Source organism: Andrographis paniculata, unplaced genomic scaffold (genome assembly GCF_009805555.1).
Source record: "Andrographis paniculata isolate CXL003 unplaced genomic scaffold, ASM980555v1 Contig52END, whole genome shotgun sequence".
Taxonomy (NCBI): domain Eukaryota; kingdom Viridiplantae; phylum Streptophyta; class Magnoliopsida; order Lamiales; family Acanthaceae; genus Andrographis; species Andrographis paniculata.
In genome coordinates, this window is record NW_026137587.1 from 2,507,284 (window position 1) to 2,525,208 (window position 17,925).

The following is a 17,925-nucleotide window of genomic DNA, read 5'->3' on the forward strand; positions in this document are numbered from 1 at the left end:
CTTACAAACATTAGAGAAACAAAATAGCAACAAAATTTTTATACAATAGATAAGCAATTGATAACAAATAATGTCTTCAATCCATTATTTAAGTATGCAGCAAAAGCATTTGCACCTAATATCTCTGAACATGAAAAGTCATTTCAATACATAATAAATTGCTGGAAGGCAAGAGACTCTACTTAATATATCACTCAAAGAGAACAACTGAGCAGAATATTATACATCTTAACATTGAAGATTGCATCATTGAGTGTAATTGTAGAATGTGGATTCATACTGGATTTCTTTGTTGTCATACTTTGTGTTTGATAGATATACTTAGAAGAATAGGATTTTCTTAAGTTACAACGTTTCTCTGAAAGATATGTATGACGAATGTGGACAAAGGATACAAAGAAAGTAGAAAGTTTTGCACCTGCTGCTTTTCTTGTTCAAGAAGAGTGGATTACATATGAAATCATACATAAATTATTATGTTACATGTTTCTAACTCAGCTCGCATATATGCCTCAAGTTGGTTTCATATTATTTTTATTTGACAGTCTACTAAGATTCTCAAACGTTAATAGGAGAGTTGGTAAGGAAATATTGGCGAATAGAAGGATTCTATCATTAGAACCAGCTCCTAAACATTGCATTCAAGGACCTAGTACAAATTGAGCCATTGAAAAAAAAAAGAATAATCCAAGGAGTAGGGTGCAAAGAACTGTAGCAATTAAAAACTACAAAAGATAAGAAAAGGCAAAGACATCTTACATAAATAAAAAATAGCTTAGAGGCAATGGAGACAGAGGAGATTACACTAGATATAAATGCACATAATTCAAAAAGTAGATACATTCAATTAATAAAATAATGTCTCGTAACCATTTGTTCTCTAAAATATAAATATATGATAAACTACATATGTAATGACACCCCGGCCCGCAAGTCACACAAAGCTGGACGTATCGGGATCGTAGAATGTCACACACCTTGGAAAAGAAATGTGCTAAACCTCTATTCAACTTTAGATAGTCTAATACCAACTCATCCATACACGAAAGTTGGCCAAGCAATGGTCACATATTTGCTTTTTTAAAACGTAATAATGTGCTTAGCGTGGGCTGAAAGATGCTCATAATAGTGTAAAAGTTTGCTCTCAAAATATAAATATATATTAAATTATAAATATTCGATTTTAAGCGTAATAATATGTTAATTTTGCAATATGCTTACTGTGGTGTGAAATGTGCTTATTATAGTCCAAGTGTTTACTCTCAAAATATAAATATGTGCTAAACTAAAAATCTACTATTTTAAACGTAATAATGTATTAATTTTGCAATGTTCTTGTTGTTTGTTGAAATGTGCTCATTATAGTATAAGTATCTACTCTTTATAATATAATATATGCTAAATTACAAATGTGTTATATTAAATGTAATAATGTGCTAGTTTTGCAATGTGCTTGATGTGGTGTGCAATATGCTCATTATAGTGTAAATATTTGCTCTCAAAATTTAAATATGTGCTAAACTACTAATCTCTTATTTTAAACGTAATAATGTGCTAATTTTTGTAATGTATTTGTTGTGTGTTGAAATGTGTTAATTATAGTATAGATGTTTTCTCTTAATTATATAAATATGTTAAACTAGAAATCTATTATTTTAAATATAATAATGTACTAAATTTGCAATGTGGTTGTTGTGTGTTGAAATGTACTTATTATAGTGTATATTTGCTCTTTATAATATTAATATGCACTAAACTATAAATATGTTATTTTAAATGTAATAATATGCTAATATTGCAATGTTTTGTCGTGTGTTGAAATGTGCTCATTATAAATATAAATATTTCTTTTTATAATATAAATATGTGTTCAACTATAAATATGCTACTTTAAACATAATAATGTACTAATTTTGCAATGTGTTTGTTGTGTAATGTACTCATTATAGTGTAAGTGTTTGCTATTTATAATATCAATTTGTGCTAAACTACAAATATGCTATTTTAAATGTAATAATATGCTAATTTTGTAATGTGTTTGTTGTGTGTTGAAATATGTTCATTATAGTGTAAGTGTTAGTTCTTTATAATATAAATATGTGCTTAAAAACAAAATTACTATTTTAAACGTAATAATGTGCTAATTTTACATTGTGTATACTGGGTGTGAAATGTGTTCATTATAGTGTAATTATTTACTCTTTATAATATAACTATATGCTATAGTTGACAATTTTCAATAAATCCACACGTAAACATCCATCTATCCTATTTTAATTTCTTAATCAAAACTTATGAAATACATATCCATTTTAGGCTTATTGATAATCCATGATCAACTTCCTTTCTGTATAGCTATCTAAAAGAAATCACGAGAACTACATCTGTTTTAACAATCACCTTCAAAAAACATCATACAAGAATTATACTAATAGGTGTATGCCAAAAAATACTGTACCAATAAAGTCATGCATAGCACGGGCATCATGTATGCAACTGTTCAAATTGCATTTCTCATTTCTCACATGTACTCTTTGTCTTTAGTTTAAGAGGGAGCTTCACTTTGTCTTGATATTCTTTTATGTTGTTTTATTTTTTTTTTCTCATTTTTCTTTCTTTATGTTTGCGACATGCTTCTTTGCCTTCTTTTTAACAAACCTAATCTTTTTGTTGCAGTCTTGCAGCAAAACTTTCACACAAACTTTTTTTTCTTTTCGCATCAAAAAATTTCAAGTCAACTATTTGTGAACAAACAGAAGCATTGAGTTCATGGGGCAATAATTCTATATAAAACATAACAAAAAGAGCGCAACTATGAACATCTGGTTGTTTAATGTAGGCAGGAACGTCAACTATATTCTCCGTGACCCACCGTCGGTCTAGAAATAAAACGTTTGCAATTATCCTAACATTTTCAAAAATTCTATCAAATATCAGCTTGTCACTATCTCAGGCATCTATCGAATTCAAGCTATTGAAGAAAAATAGCTTACGATTGACAACAGAGGCACAAAATAAAACCCAGTGTCCTGATAAAACGAACAAAAAAATAATACGAACAAATATAAAAATTCAACACATTTTAAAGTATTCTAAAAACCTATAACAAATATATGAAAACACATTAATGTTAAGAAAGCACTAAAAAAATAAAAAAAACAAGTAAAGAAACTCACATGTTCAGTAGTAATTGAATACCCCCACTCACTTATATATATTCAGGCTGAAAAGATGGCTTCTGATCATCTTCCAATACATGTGCTGGTTTTTGAGGAATTATGTTGTTAACTTCAAGTTGAGCAAAATGCTACAACAAAATAATAATATGAATATCATTTAAAACAGAAAAACAATGAATTATAAAATAAGTATAACTTACGCTCATCGAAGAAGAAAAAGTCTCATCATCCCTCTATTTTCACTATTCGCAGCATTGTATTCAGAACGGTTGAGAAAGTTAGCAAATACCCCAACTACATTGTTTTTAATGTCAGTTCGAAATTTCAAAGATCACTATGTTTTTAAAGTGTCGAGTTCCCATCACTAAATACAACATCTCCAAATTTATTCTCTGGTGTTAGCTCCATGAAAGAAACCCAAAATACATCTTTCTCTTCATCGTTAGAAAGCTTGCATGAATCAATTAGATCAGTTGTTGTATTGTATGAAAACACAACTTTAAATGGTACCAATTCACGATAGACTTTGACATTGTCAAAACTAGCTTATGGAACAATAGATTCAGGGACACTTTCCAAGCGCTAAGTATCAATTTGTCGAATTACATCCTGCATATTGTCATACTATGATAAAAAAAAAAAAAAGTATATTAAAAAAAATAGAAAATTTCATATAAAAAGAAAAAAATATATACAAACTTATAAAAGAAAATCACATTTGCAATTTCTAGGGCAATAATACTAGGGTCAAATTGCATCTTCATACGCCATATCAGAATTTTAGCTAACACCAAGTGATAAAAACGGCCAGTAGCTTATCCACATCATATGTTCTGGGCTTCTTAGATGATCGTTCCTCGTCTAAATTTTGTACTACACTTACCAGTACTATCTCATTATTCCTTGGTTCAACAATAACATTATCAATATCAAAGTCTTCAATATCATCTCCTGGAACAAAAACCTTCTAAGCTTCTTTTCTAGAATCTGGAAAATGCAATTGAAACTTCTTCTCATACTTTATTTTCAAATACTCAGTCAGGTTCCAAAGTTCCTCAAACTCTTTCTTAAACATTTCAGACTTCTCTAAAAATTTAGACACATTGAGTTTAAACCAATCTTCAGTCCTCATTAATTCGTAAATAGAACTACCTTATAAAAAGACATAAAGTATGATTGTATCAACAACTAGGATATTCAATAATGTTACATCCTATTGGAGAAGAACAACAGGAATGGCAATAATATTCATTCCTAACAGTTAGCCCAAAAACACAATTATCATTAACAAAAAAAAAAAACATTATTGATAAAAACACAATTATATGGTATGATATTTAATTTATTAGTAATCAACACAGAAATTGCACGTAAGACACATCATGCAATGTATTATCATCTCTATTTCACACAAAACAACAGAAATACAAATATATGCATCCCTTTATATTAATCCGCAAAGAAAATGCAAAGCATTAAACCACAATATGTAATATTCAAGAACTCTCTTATAACCATTAAAAAAAATGTTTATATGCACTCATCAAACCTGAACAAGAATTTCAGCTTTAACTTGAGAACATTTCTTCTTAACAAAGAATGCAATAACAGTCGTTGTAGTAAGTTTCCTATCACAACAACACGTATAGAACCTTCAGGCCAAATTCTTAAGGTCCTTGAAATAGAAAAACATGTGCTGAAAATATGATAATAAAATTCTTAGATGCACCAATAGGGGTTGTATTATTATTTCAAATATATAAGTTAAAGGAACTCATCATTAAACAATACAAGTCCCCATTTGAACGCGGACTTAACATATCTCCCTTTATCATCTTATTCTAACACTCTTCAAACCTTTATCCCTAATTAAACCAGCCCAATTAAATTGTTTGCAATTCCCTTTATCTTTTAAAAACTCTACGTATCCGTACAGGATTCTATGGAGGGGAGTTGGGGTTAGCATTGAAGATAATGCAAAAGACACATAAAACCTCATGTGATCCACTATCCTAACTCCATCATTGCCATCAAGAAGCTCCTAAAGTTGAGTTTCATATATGTATATATATATATGTTATCATCTCCAAGGAATTCATGCTCTTCTACAAACTCAACACCATACGGATAGGAATCATGAAGGTTAAAAGTTAATACCATAAAATATTTAGCACAAAAAAGAAAGCCGTAAACAAGCACTATGTCTTCATCTAAAAGATGTCATTCCTCTCCACCTGGTAGCATAAAACATTCATTGTTCACATCCCAAAATCTAATCAACTGCAGTGTTGCATCTTTTGGAATGCTTTGGGACTTCACCAGTAGAAGATCATTAAAAAAAATTCTTTTGAATCAACGATCTCCTCAAATAGTTCACTGGACGGGAGAACTCTTTATTTAGATTGTAAATCTTTTGTGGAACACAAGGCATCAACATATATGATGGCTTGTCTTCATCTTCAGACTTCGACGCCTTTGCTTTCTTAGCGGAAGTTTTACTCATATTTTCAAAATAAAGAATAAGAAAAACTTTACAAACTAAGAAGAAATACGAAAATTTGAATGGATGCAGAAGAAAAAAAATAAAGAAAATAAAGAATATCTAGTACGATCATTTTTGAATATGTAATCATTAATTCATTTAAAACACTAAAAAAATCAAACGAATGGATAAACTAACAAACTTGTAGTAATATATAAAATAATAATAAAAAAAATACATTAGTAACATTACTAATTCAACTAGCACAGATAACTAATATTTGAGTATAAAAACAAATGTGTTAAATAAGTTAATTTAGTATATATGATTATTTTAATTAAATCTCTAGAAAATTAAATTAGCAAAATTAAAAATATATATATTAATTTATTAACTAAAAAATAGCAAAATCAAACAAATAAATAAGCAATACAGTGATAAATTAGCAAAACATATGGTAATATATAAAATAATAAAAATGTACATTAGCAAAACATTATTAATACAACTAGGACATCTAACTAATATTTGAGTAACAAAAGAAACTATGTGAAATAAGTTAACTTTAGTACAACTTATTATTTTAAATCTCTAAAAATTAAATTAGCAAAAAATTAAATGAATGAATAAACAATATTTACTATATTGATTAGAAAAATGTAGTAATACATAAAATAATACAAAATACTAATATTAACAGTTTGATTTTCAAACAGCTAGTCCATATAACCAGTAGAATAAGCAAAGGGTATCCGTCGTTTTGCATTAGCACATTATGACCTCTTCTGTATAGCATATAATTAAACAAAACATAGCAAAGATTAATGTACAAAAAATACTCCAACGTACTATCTATATTAAAACTTAATAGTACATTATTTACACCTAGAGGCGGAACAAGAACGAGAATAAAGGGCGTGCTAAATTTTATTTTCGAAAATTTGATATATCGAAAAATCGTTATGATAAATGTATATATTGATATTGTACCAAAATTTTGATACATTAACTATATATACCATTTCATATCCAAATACTAAAATTAAAAATATTAATTTTGGTATCAATATATTAAATTATTTATGTATACAAATATACTAAAAATATCAAATTATATATTATTATCATACTAAAAAAATTTCCTATGATATTAGATCACACCAAAAATTATAATATACTCTAATAAAATTTCAATATTTATTAAAATAAAACTTTTCGGTATAAATTTTTTTTTATATATCAAAATTTTTAATCTTTTTTAGTATAAATAATTTTAAAATTATATAAATTAAAATTAAAAAAAATAAAAGACGGGGTGGGGGGAGAGGGGACTGGAGCCCCCTTGCCCCTATGTAGTTACGCCACGGTTTACTCCTCCGAGCAAAACTTACACATAAGTTATTAAATACTAATTTATCATATTAACTTTCTCTAATATTAATCTTACTGTTGGTTAAATAGGTATTGCGAAAGTAAAGTCTACTGTGAAACCAAGTTGAGGATGGATCCTTTTTTCGAAAATTAGATACACCCAGTTAGTGCCTTCGGTGGCTGGCGTTCTACCCCAAAGATAAAACGATTTCCGTCTCCAATGAGAGTAGCACTTCTAATCGTTGGGGCTCCGGCGAACAAAGTAAGAGAAGAACTGAGTTGGGGAGGTTGCCGGAAAGTTAGAAAAGAGAAGAAAAAGATGAGAGAGTTGTTGGTGTGTTTAGAATGAAGAGAGGCCTTTATATATGCGTCTCCACTCGACCAAAATGACAGGGGATCAATTACAATCATAATTACACGTTAATTACTGATTTAATTTATTCTAAATTCAAACATTCCGTTTGAAGTAATTGTAATTTATTTTAATTACAAACTTTCCATTTGTGACAATCGTAATTTATTCTAATTAAAACCATTCCGTTTGAAAAAATTGTAATTTATTGTAATTTCAAACCTTATGTTTGAAATTATAATAAATCTATCAATCGGATAATATTTTATCCAAAGAATACTGCGACTTAGACTATATACTCAGGTTTAATTTGGGGCTGCACAGTTTGGTTTGTCTCGAGACAGGCAAAATAACTAAAATATTAACCAAACTCCATATACAATAAATAAATAATACTACCTCCGTCCGGCTCTAAGGTTCTTATTTACTTTTTGCATGTTGATCTTTGCATATTAATTATTATATGAAAACGTATAACAAATCACGGGAAAGGATAAAAATACTTATATTAGTGTCTTATAATATTATAATGACATTTGTGCAAAACATTATGCAAACATAAGGATATATTTAATGTTAAGTACAATGACGCAAAAGGTAAATGAGACCCTTAGAGTCGGACGGAGGGAGCATTTATTTATTTCTTCCAAATTAATCTAATTAATTTAGTACACCGGCCCGTCGTATTTTCACTCATAAAATAATCGGTTGCAAAATAACCGATTATCCAATAATCCCCCACATGAGTGAAAATGACTATAAATGACAGAAGCCCAACTTAATCCCTGTGAGACATTGACATATCAAGACAGGTAGCTTTTGGCTTTGAACCTTCCATAGTCAACATTACAGAGTGTACTGGTGGCCCAGTTGACGTGATGCATTAAACTGTTCTACCTCTGCGTGCACTTAGTCAATAATATTGACGTATCGCTATCTCAGTCTCAACTTTGTTCTCACATTCTGATCCATTTCGTCCATGAATTTCGTCTTTGGATTCATAAGTGTTTTGTTTGAAGCGGTCCACACTTCACACTTATATTGGTAATCCTATCTCAAGATATCTAACTCACACCTTTAGGATCATTAAAAGTCATTGACTCAACCTCACCGTTTTTGCACATTATAACACTCATTGTTTTTTGAGGAATTGTAGTTGAGTGTTCGAGCCGGACTCTCATAACTTAGTTTTCCCATTGAGCCAAGGTTTGGGATTTTCAAGTGATTTTGTTGGGTTACTACTGTAATTGTCTCTATTTTTTGGATTTCAAACTCATTCCATTTAGTAGTTTATACATTTGATCTATCTGCAACCCTTTGGTTAGCGGATCCACTAGGTTTTCTATTGATTTTACATATTCAATAGTCAAAACCCCATTGATGATCAAATGTCTTACAGTGTTATGTCTACGTCGGATATGTCGGGATTTACCGTTGTAAATTCTATTCTTAGCCCTTGCTATTGCAGCTTGGCTATCGCAGTGAATCATTACGGGAGGTACTGGTTTAGTCCAGTATGGAATATTATCCATGAAATTCCTCAGGCATTCGGATTTTTCGCCAGCTTTGTCCAGGACGATGTACTCCAATACCATTGTGGACTGTGCAATGCATGTCTATTATGGATTTCCACGAAACAGCTCATCCTCCAATCATAAAAACATATCCACTTGTAGACAATGAGTCTTTTACATCGGATATCCAATTGGCATCCCAGTACCCTTCGAGTACCGGTGGATATTTCGCTTAGTGTATGCCGAAATTCAGAGTAAATTTAAGATAACTTAATACTCTTACTAGCATTTTCCAGTGTTCATGATTGGGATTGCTAGTGTATCGACTCAGTTTGTTTACAGGGCAAGTCAGGTCAGGTCTTGTACAATTTGTTAAGTACATTAGGCTTCCAATAATTTTGGGATAGGCTTCTTGAACTACAGGGTCTCCCCTATTCTTGCTCAAGTATACACTAAGGTCCATTAGGGTTTTCACTGGAGTTTTGTCATAGGCATTGAATTTTCTCAGTATCTTTTCCATATAGTGGGACTGAGTCAGAACAATATCTTCGTCTTGTCTTAGAATCTTTATTCCAAAGATGATGTCGGCTAGTCCCAAATCTTTCATGTCGAAGTTACAACTCAACATGCATTTAACCTCATTGATTAGACTGGCCTCTTTAACCATGATCAATAGGTCGTCTACATATAGACATATTATGATAAAATTGGAAGGTGTTTCTTTGATGTAGACACATTTGTCACACTTGTTTATTTTAAAATCATTTGATAACATAATATTATCAAATCTCAAGTGCCATTGTAAAGGTGCTTGTTTCAGCCCATACAAAAACTTTATCAGTTTGCACATTTTTTTCTCTTGGCCAAGAAAGACATATCCTTCCAGTTGTTCCATATATACCCCTTCTTCTAATTCACCATTTAGAAAAGCAGTCTTCACATCAATTTGGTGAATCTCAAGATTGTTCAAAGATGCAATCGAAAGAAGCACTCGAATGGATGTTATCCTGATTATTGGTGAATATGAGTCGAAGAAGTCAAACCATTCGGTTTGTCTATAGCCTTTAACTATGAGACAGACTTTATATTTGTCAATAGACCCATCACCCATGAATTTCTTTTTCAAAACCCATTTACACCCTAGTAGTTTGCAACCTTCGGGCAGGTCAGATAACACTAAAGTGTTATTATGCATTATTGAGTCTATTTCACTATATATTGCTTCTTTTAAAAAATGAGCATCAAGATTAGTTAGTGTTTTATTGATCATTGCTGAATCATTATATAACATATATGTAAAAAAATTCGGACCAAAGGTTTTCTCGACCGTTGTCCTTTTGCTACGCCTAGGCTCTGAAGCCTTTTGATCAGGGCTATTGGTCATTTGTTTTTTTACGCCTCATAGTTCTTCATCTACGGATTTTGGGTTGGACTGCATCCTTTCTTTACAAGGGTAGATATTTTCAAAGAATTTGTCATTCCTTGATTCTATCGTAGTTCCCTCAGACATCCTAAGGATTTCCGATTTGTGAACTATGAAACGATAAGCACTACTGTTTAGTGCGTATCTAATAAATATGCAATCGTCTTTTGGGCCGATAGCGACTTGCTTTGGAGGCGGAACTTCCACTTTTGCTAGGAATCCCCATACTTTGAACTATTTTTATGTGGGTTTCTTGCCTTTCCATAGTTCGTAAAGGGTGGCATCCTTACCCTTAAATGGAATCTTTTTCAAGATATAATTTTCATTCAGTACTGCCCCCCCCCCCAGGTTTTGGGGAAGTCCTGAACTTATCAACAAGGCATTCATCATTTCCTTAAGTTTTGATTTTTGTTTTACAACGCCGTTCAATTGAGATGAATGTGGAGCCGTTGTCTGATGAATTGTGCCACTTTTGTTACATAATTTTTGGAACGGGGCCACATATTCGCCATCGCTATCACTTCGAACTGTCTTGATTTTATAGCCAAGTTGATTTTCTGCCTCGGTTTTTAAGTTTTTGAAGGCCTCGATTGTTTTGCTCTTTTCCCTTAATAAGTAAATATAGCAATACTTTGTGCAGTCATCGATAAAAGTGATAAAATATCTCTTTCCACCTCTAGTTTGCATAAGTTTTAAATCACATACATCGGTGTGAAGTACCTCTAATGGCTTAGTCTTCCTTTCGACAGACAGGAAGAGTAATTTTTCCATTTTGGCCTCCATGCAAATTTCACATTTGTTTTGAGTGTTCACCTATTTTATATTTAGTAAATTCATATTTACTAATCTTTTTATAGCATTTAGGTTTATATGACCTAATCTACAATGCAATAAATCAGAACACTCAATCAAATACGAAGAAGAAGTAATATTTTTATTATCAGTAGGTGGTGCTCAGCGCACGGCCATTACATTCAATTTGAACAACTCATTTGTAAGATAACCCCTAGCTAGGAACATCTCATTTTTCGATAATATAAATTTATCTGCTACAAAGACAAATTTAAAACCATGCTTAACTAGTAGTGATCCTGAGACGGGATTTTTCCGATTGTCTGGAACATGCAAGAAATCTTTCAGAGTTAGTTCTTTGTCTGAGGTCATTTTCAGCACCACGTTTCCTACGGCTTGGACCTCAGAAGTTGCGTGATTTCCCATGTACAGCTTCCTCCCTTTTGTCTCATTGTAGGTCGAGAAGTTTGTTTTGTCGGAGCAAATATGGAAGGTTGCTCCGGTGTCAATATATCAAGCTCTCGGACTTTCCATATTATTTGTTTCATACACAACATTGACAAGGTCGTCACCATTGAGATCACGATCAGTCCGGTGGCTCGTCTCGACCAGTTGGGAACTCGGTTTCTTCTTTTTTGGTGTCTTGCAGTCCTTAACCTGGTGTCCTATTTTACCACAGTTAAAACAGTTACTTCTAAACTTGGACTATTTGGCTTTGCCCTTGTCTGTTTGAGTTGGACATGCACGTTTTTTTAAGGGATCTCCAACCAAGTTGACTTTAGCAATAGCTCCGCTTTTAGCCTCGTGCTAATTTCTATTGTCCTCTTTTATCCGAATTCAAACAATCAGATCTTCAAGCCCCACTTGCTTTAGCTCATGCTTTAGCCTGCGCTTAAAGTTACTTGAAATCGGGAGCAATTTCTCGATCATCACACTCGTGATGAACTTTTCTGGTTGTGGCATCTCCTCGTCGATAATATAGTGAACAATGTGTTGAAATTCTTTCACTTGTTCGATGACAAACTTGCCATCTGCCATCTTATAGTCCATAAACCGGGCCACAACAAACATTTTAGACCCGGCATTCTCGGACTTATATTCTTTCTCAACGGCATCCCACAACCCTTTCGTACTCTTTATTTTATAATATACATTATAAAGAGAGTTAGAAAGACTAACTAATATGGTATTTCTTGTCATGTAGTCTCTATGTACCCACGATGCATAATTCACCTGCATCTGCTGGTCCGCACCGGGCTCTGGTGTAATTGGGCCATCATGCAACACGAACATGGCAAACCCAATCGCAGTCAGGTAGAAGAGCATCTTCTCTTGCCACTTCTAAAAAGTCTACTCCAGTGAATGGTTGTGGAACTTGTACATGGGGCATCATCTGTGAGCCTAGCCTAGGACCAACAATTTGGGCCGCGAATGAAGCAGATGGTGCAGCCATAAACCCAGGAAAGCCCTTTCATACCCCTAGGGCAAATCCAGAAAACATAGGGCTAGCCATGAAGGGAGCTGGCCCAAGTGGGGGAGCGACTACCTTGATTGCAGCTTTGGCGGCGGCTCCTCCGGCGATGGTTCCGGCGGCAACTCTGGCGACTTCTCCGGCGGTGTCTCCGGCGATAGCTCCGGAGACTTCTCCAGCGGCGACTTCGGCAGGGGTTGACATTATCGCAAAATAGTATCTAATTTTCGATTGTTGGGTTAAATGGGTATAGCGATAGTAAAGTCTACCGTGAAACCAAGTCGATGATGGATCATCTTTTCGAAAATTAGATATGCCTCGATAGTGCCTTCGGTGGCTGGCGTTCTAACCCAAAGATAAAACAGTTTCCGTCTCCAATGAGAGTGACACCTCTAATCGTTGGAGCTTCGGCGAACAAAGCGAAAGAGGAACTGGGCTGGGGAGGTTGTCGGAAAGCTAGAAGAGATGAGATAAAGATGACAAAGTTGTTGGTGTATTTAGAATGAAGTGGGGAGACCCTTTATATAGACATCTTCACTCGGCCAAAATGACAGAGGATAAATTACGATCATAATTACGACCTTAATTACTGATTTAATTTATTCTAAATTCAAATCTTCCATTTGAAGCGGTCGTAATTGATTCTAATTACAAACTTTCCGTTTCTTACGATCGTAATTTATTCTAATTTCAAACCTTCCGTTTGAAACGATTGTAATTTATTCTAATTTCAAAACTTGCGTTTAAAATTATAATAAATCTATCCAACGGATAATATTTTATCCAAATAATATTGCGACTTAGGCCATATACCCGGGTTTAATTTTGTGCTGCACAATTTGGTTTATCTCAATACGGGCAAAATAACCAAAATATTAATCAAACCTCGTATACAATAAATAAATAATATTTATTTATTTCTTCCAAAATTAATCTAATTAATTTGGTACACCGATTCGTTTATTTTCATTCACCAAATAATCGATTGCAAAATAACCGATTATCCAATCCATTACTATGGAACAAACCCATGATTGAACGGTCGGAAAGGAATCAGCACCCTATTTTAACGTTTGCTAGTTCGAATGTAGCTAATTTTGCATTATGAATCGAGCAAGAGCTTCTTTACTCGATATTAATTTTAATTTCTTACGTGATTGACAAGTAGGATATTGTGTAGTGGACATACATATTTAGTCGATAAAGTAAATATTATTTGTCTTGAGAAAATTCTTGTGAATTTCTTTCCATATTTTCTATTAACCAATTTTTATGTGGTTCTGACATTCTTATAATTGGATCAATTAATGTTTAGGCTCAATTCATTCTGATTGGTTATTAAATAGTATATATATATATATGATTCAATAAGATGTTTACAAGATTCATTTTAAAATTTAGGGTGAAGGTTCTCTACGGTCAGTATAGGATCAAGATTCACATTTTGGCTGATTTATTTCTATGATAATTTTGCATACATGTGAAAATGATCATACACTTTCCATATACAGTGTATAGTTGTATATGTAAATGCAAAATAAATATCAAGTTATATGTCTCTGTGCTCCTATTTAAATTATAGGGAAAATTGCAAAAAAATATCATATATGTAGGTCGAATTATTATTTTTGAACATTTTTTTTTTTAACTTTCGTAATTTAGGACATTATGTGCACTCCAAACGTTATTTTTTCTTTCCGGTGTCGAAAAAACGCACGTGACCATCACGTGTGCCTTCGTGGGATGGCCGACGCATACGTAGACGTCGTCGTTACTGTGTTGTAGTCCGCGTGGTCGTCGGACAGATGACATTGAATTATCTTTTTCTTTTTTTCACTTTCGTAAATTAGCACATTATGTGTACTTTAAGTATTATTTTTGCCCTCTAGTTTCGAAAACATAATTTGTTCTAGGATCGTCGCGCAGGTGATATGAAATTATTTTTTTTTAAATTTAAAAAATATATTTTTTTAAATTTTAATTTGGCCCAATTTAACTAAATTACAAATAACATAAAAAAATCAAGAAGAAATTGTTTGCCAGAGGCAAAAATAATGTTCGAAGTACTCGTATTGTCCTAAATTGTTAAAGTGAAAAATTCCCTAAATTATATAATATATATATATATGTATATATATTTCAAAACGCCATTCTATTGTAATAATAGCTATAAAATTATATGCCCTTATCTCAACTATTTCACTATTAAGAATCTTTGTAGGATTGGTGTTGTTATAATGAAAATTACTTTATTTTGTATAGTAACATAAATATTTGTTGTTTTGGTTATTTTGACTAGTGGGAATATTTTATGTATGTTTATTTTTATATGTAATATTAACTAGATATTTATATAATTATATCTCTATGTATGTATGTACAGATATATCTAAGTAGATTTTCAACGATTACTTGTCTAATTTTCAAAGTCGAGAGCTTCAAAGATTGCTGCAACTTTCATTTAGTACACATAATAGATATATTACTTCTTTTTTTCTAACTTTATAGTGTAGTTGGAGAATTGTTGTTTGTGATCATTTGTGCAAATGATTGAATTCAAATATTGTTTTGTGTGTTGGATTACTTTTTATATAACAAAGTTATTTCTTTTGGTAACAATGTATGTGTACACTACAAGAAAATATCAATTTTGTAACGATGTTTTTCCGTTCATAAATTTAGTTTTTCCGTTACTAAAGATATTAGAGACGGAATTAGAGATGGAATTACGTTAGCTACGTGAACTTTATGAACGGAATTCTGTTACAAATATACCATTTTTTTTGTAGTGATATTTTGACTTGTATATTTCCGTAACCATTGGAGATGTACTCCTTGTTGATTGGATTGAGTGAACATACAAGAATGTACAAATTTTTTGTTCAATTTATATTTTTCGGAGTTTTCTAATTGATTCGCAACTAAAACTATAATGTGTATTATCATGCCACTGGAGCTTGTTCGTCACTCTTGGTTCTTACTTACGTCGGGATCCATCTGTAGGCATTAAAAATTAAATTAAATATCATATATATTGGAAGAAAATAAAATTATGATATAATAAATATATGGTATTTAATTATGCACATATGTTCATTTTTTTACAATAAATATCAACCATTAATGCAAAAATCTACTTAAAATAGAAGATATCGTACAAATATTACGTGCTTAAATAGAACCATAATAAATTTGACAGCAAAATAAATAAACCAACTACGTTATGACTTGATTCCTTCACCGCATAAGTAAACAACTTGGAATATAACTCCGAGTATACCATCAGTTTGTTAGCACATGGTTCGGCTGATATTGACCGTTAGTGGTATTTATAGTTGTACTAGATTGAATGTAATCATATTAGTATTGTTGTCGATTATTGATTTATGAATTTTTTAATGTGTTATTGAGCATCTTTAGTTATAGAAAGTTATCTCGTACTTTTAGCATGTCATAGATCATGTCCGGTGATTGTATTTACTATGATATTTGTGGCCATACAAAATGCCACATTTAGCAAGTCGTAACAACAACAAAAAGAAGTATTATGTTTGGGACAAAATGCATTTGTATTGGATTTTTTGTTTGCCATATTTTGCTAACAAAAAATAACTTTTTTTAATTTATTATATCATAAAAGTTGTAACAAAAGTCTTCCCCGTGCGCAATTGAACAATGTTGACTGGGATTACTTATTACCAAAATTATTATCTTGACAAAAAACTTTTGTTATACTAATACATATTATAGTAAAAATTTACAACAAAATCGACATAAATACATAATTTGCACAGAAATAAAACATTACGGAATTCCAAGCATAGCGAAAAAATTAGGTTTTTAATAGTGTCATTGTAAATTCACCAATCGATTCTACTCTTCATCCCTTTCACTCGAAATGTCGAGCATTCCTCAACAAAAAGCCCTAACACTAGAAAATCTCGCGAATGGGTTTATACGAAAATTATGAAATAATAATAATAATAATAATAATAATAATAATAATAATAATAATAATAATAATAATAATAAAAAGAAAAAAAAAAAGAAGAAAATATCCGAAGTAAATAATAATAAAGAAAAAAAAGAGAAGAAAATATCGGAAGTAATCTAACCTAAAAACCATGCGGAAAATGTGGTACAAACATATGTTTGTTTATCTTGTGAATTCTCAAGCATGCATGAAAAATGTGGCCATGGGGCACTATATTATTAGCTGATTGACTATTATATGTAATTAATTAATACCTTTATGTATCTATATTTTCCCCACCATCGCAGGTTTAATTTATTTTTAATTATAAAATAACATGCATATTTAAAATATTTTTGTTAAGATTTAATTGTCGAATACGCCCCTTTATATTTTAATATAATCTTAATCAAATACTTCATTCGGTATTATATTGAGATAAAGTAGAAATAAAGATAAAAATAAATTAACCCTATTAGTATTGAATCATATAAATGTAATGAAATTTGTATAATATATTGTAAGTTTGAAAGGTTTTTGTAATGTTAGGTATATAGTACAACTACTAAAAAAAAAGGAAATTGATACATTGTTATGAGACGGACCAAAATAGAAAAATAGATAAATTGTTAAGGGCCGGAGGGAGATATTATATTATAGTTTTAGTAGGTTTACATCATTACACGGTTCAATCAATTCATAATACTAACATTCTCAAAATTCATTGAAATCACAAAGCAGATTGTATGCTGAAAAACATTAAGGATGTGTCTGTTTGGGGGTTTAGATTTTAAGTTGAGATTTGAATTGTAAAAAATTTAAATTTGAATAGTTGTATGATGTGATATAAATAGGTATTGATGTGATGTTTTGAATGTAAAATTGATTTTTAGTATAATATAAAAAAATAAAAAATAGGTGTTTGATTTGATATTTTTGGAGAAAAAAATAGAATGAACAATGAATTTAAAATCCGATCCCCAAAACAAACACACCCTAATTTAACATGTTGATCTTTAATCACTACCGTTGATTTTTAAAATATATTTTAATTTATTTAATTATCCTTAATTAATGAATGACTGCCATTAAGTCTGCACATGATCGGTGGGCTTAAAATAATAGTTGTATTTTTTGAGGCCGCTAAAGCGGTGTTTAATTTAAAATTTAGTACGGTACTGAACAATACATCGTGTGTTATTAGATAACACATAATATTATTACAAACAACGTATTGTATATGTTAATATAATACAAATAAAGTATATTAACAAAACACACATGTTATAGTCTCAACAGCACATAATATTACTACAGATAATACACAATATTACTACAAACAACACATTGTATATGTTAATATAATAC